The sequence below is a fragment of the Lactuca sativa genome, chromosome 6 (genome assembly GCF_002870075.4).
Source record: "Lactuca sativa cultivar Salinas chromosome 6, Lsat_Salinas_v11, whole genome shotgun sequence".
Lineage (NCBI taxonomy): Eukaryota > Viridiplantae > Streptophyta > Magnoliopsida > Asterales > Asteraceae > Lactuca > Lactuca sativa.
Window position 1 is genome coordinate 143,060,700 of NC_056628.2, and position 3,146 is coordinate 143,063,845.

Consider the following 3,146-nt stretch of genomic DNA (forward strand, 5'->3'; position numbering starts at 1 on the left):
TCGAGTTAGGGTTTGCTATGGACGATGGGGCTGAGTTGAGGGGTTATAATGTGTTTAAATAGGGTGCAAGACCCTCAATTTAGGGTTTAATTCAAACAGCGTCTACTCGCCGAGTCGGTCTCCCGACTCATCGAGTAGACTACTTAAACTTCCTACGGATCACGACTCTACTCGACGAGTTGGGCCTCCAACTCGTCGAGTCCCAGAGAAAAACATAATAAATACTTGAATTAAAGACATACCAGGAATCGGGTGTTACATCATGGGTTCATCAACCGACCTTGTTTGAAATTGGATGTATGCAGCCTTGTTGTGACCATAATTTGGGCTGCAAGAGACAAAGAACATCATAAATTAAAGTTGAAAAAAGAAAAGGTGCATCATTTTACTCAAATTGTGAAGCATATAAATACATTGATCTGTTTTTGGTGCATTCTTCATGTCATCTTGGGTGATGATGGGGTCAATCTCCTTTTTAATCAAACATTGCTTTCTTTTGATCTTGACTTATAAAAAGGAAGAAAAAAGATGCATTTAACTACAAGGAAAAGGAAAAACAATGTGTTGCAATATTGCATGATTGAGTATGATAAATTGATAATTTTATTACCTTCTGCTCTATCTGGCTAACATATGGACATGTGGGGCAGAAAAATCTGGCAGGAAGATGCAAATTTGACAACTCATACTTCAACAACATCCCATAAGTTGGGCAAAATTCAATATCTACAACCCTTTGTAGCTAATGCTCTGAAAAAATACACATGATATAGTTCTCAGATGTGTGTGTGTTCTACTGGAATGATTTTATTCTAGATATGAATGAACTAGCTAAGATTTTGATTGAGTGGTAATTCATCAAACAAACTGTAAAACATCAACCTGATGACATATTTCATCTCCAGGATCTTTAGCTAGATGATCCTCCACAACAGTAAGATCTAAAGGAAGATTCAATCCGACAATAGCTAAATTTTCTCGAATCCTCCCCCATTGAGTTTTCATATCATTCAGACGATTTTCAGCTTGCCTTTTTTTTTCTCCCTCTCATACAGAAATCCTGATCGCATCTCATGTAATTCCCCCTCAATGTCAGTTGCCTTATGCTGGATTCTGGTTTCTGTTTCCAGTTCTATTAATGGAATCATCAGTTCCTTAGTATTGTAATATGCTGGACTTCTGCAATAACAGATAAAACTTACGCATAATTAGCTCAAAATAGAATCTCTGAATCTCGAATTACCTAATTTATATCAAATGGGATTTGCAGAATTCATCATTTGAAATTGAGTGCAGAATGAATAGATCCACATATTAGGAAGAAAAATTGAATTAAAACGATTTTAAATATGAGATCGTCGTTGATAAATGAAGAACAGGGTAACGCTTTAATCCATACAGATTCATTCCATCTCTAATTGAAATAACCAACAATTTAATATTAGTTCTGTTACAATCCACTAGATCAAAATTAATGCAATAATATAAATCGATATACATGGATTTCTAAAATTATGTGTTGAAATCGAAGAACTTGCCAAACTCCCCGATTTCATCAATACAGGTCTATTCTCTGAATCCAAATCACGATTGTACAAAAATGCTTTCTGATCTATCATACTCCGTGTTCACATTTCCATTGACATCCTAATATGGGGAAAACAACGATGAATATGTATGAGTGGTCGATTAGAGCATATTGTGGGATTGAGAGAACGACAACGAGAGAGATGGAGAAAGAGATATGGGGAAAATAATTAGTTCACGGATTTAAGATATGTCGATTAATAAAAATAGATTTAAGATATTATTTAGTTATATATTTGTTTCCTATATTACCCCTGTCTCATTTAATTGATATGCCCCCTCCTCTTTAGTTTTCTGATTAATTACAAAAACGTTATTATGCATCTTGACCCTTTTTTTATCCAACGTTCCACTTTTAGTTCTCAGATTCTCGGAAAACTATAAGTTCTCAAATGATCATTCATCTCTCTCTCTCACTCTCTCTCTCTCTCTCTCTCTCTATATATATATATATATATATATATATATATATATATATATATATAGTTAAGTTATGTGAGACGGTCTAATTTTGTGAGACCGTGAGACGTAATCCTAACTATTCATTTGGTAGATAACACAAAAATCATTTTTAAAATGCAAAATAATTGAAAATTTTCAAATTTTTTTTCAAATATTATTTTCGGAATTTATATTTTCCAAAAAAATAAATAAATAAATAAAAATATTTTTTTACATATTCTAGTAGAATAATAGAATATTCTACAGATCCGAGAAATCTAGTATAATATTCTAGCATTCTAAATATCACATTAGAATATTTACAATGTAATAATCTATTATAATATTATTTCATGTATTTTAAAAAAAAAACGGTATTTTTTTATTTTTTTTAGGTAATTAAAGTTCCGAAAATAATAATTAAAAAAATATTTTTAGATTTTTCCTTTTATTTTGCATTTTAAAATTATTTTTAGATTTGGTCTCCCGGTCTCACAAAATTAGTATGGTCTCAAATGAAACTGAATATATATATATATATATATATATATATATATATATATATATATATATATATATATATATATATATATATATATATATATATATATATATATATATATATATATATATATATATATGGGAAAAGTGAATATACCCTTAAGGGTATATAAGCTTAGGTACCCAAACTCACCATACTATATCGTTTTGTATCATATATAGACATTGTAATTGTCCAATATTCTTATAATTCAACTTCTAAATTGAATTACTTCAAAGATTTTTATAAATTTCATGTTTATCTTCCTCTTATATAATTATCATTTTCAACAATAATATATATAGCCTAGTAAGTGTTCGACAAAAAGATGTGATGTAAAAAGAAGATAATAGTGAAAATTTAAAAATATTGAATATAAATCAAGTTAAGGATTGAAGTTTAACAATATTATAATGAATATATCAAACAAATAGACGTATTACTATGAGTTTAAGTATCTAAGCTTATATACCTTAAGGGTATATTCATTTTTCCATATATATATATATATATATATATATATATATATATATATATATATATATATATATATATATATATATATATATATATATAT